Source organism: Dipodomys ordii, unplaced genomic scaffold, assembly GCF_000151885.1.
Source record: "Dipodomys ordii isolate 6190 unplaced genomic scaffold, Dord_2.0 Scaffold106, whole genome shotgun sequence".
NCBI classification, from domain to species: Eukaryota; Metazoa; Chordata; class Mammalia; order Rodentia; family Heteromyidae; genus Dipodomys; species Dipodomys ordii.
The window spans coordinates 6,733,643-6,734,107 of NW_012267322.1; positions in this window are offsets into that span (position 1 = coordinate 6,733,643).

Sequence of the window (465 nt, forward strand, 5' to 3'; positions counted from 1 at the left end):
CACATGTAAATAAAGACACTAATTGAGTGGCAGGGTTTGGCATCTGTTTTAGGGCATTTCTCGTCCCAGCCAGAAGAGAAAACCTTAAAAGATGGATTCCCTGCTCTCTGCAGGGTACAGATAATGTCGAAATAAACAGCTAGAGACCATCAGCCCCTCCCATCCATCAGCAGGGAAGAGCTGGACACAGCAGTAGTCAATCTTGTTGCCTTAGTTACAGGAACTGGTCAAGATTTGCTTTCTTGGGATCTCTTTCTTTTTTCGTTAACAATTCTAGCAGTTCTAATTATGGTCCTACAGCAGTACATGTCCATCAGGCCCCTTTTCTTAGCTGGGCTTACCCTGTGCCAGATACTTGGCATACATCATTTACTTTTAGCCTTTATATCCCCTTAAGAAGTTGCTCTAGAGCCAGATGTAGCAGTCCAAGCCTGTAATCCTAGTTACTTAGTAACTAGAGAGTGG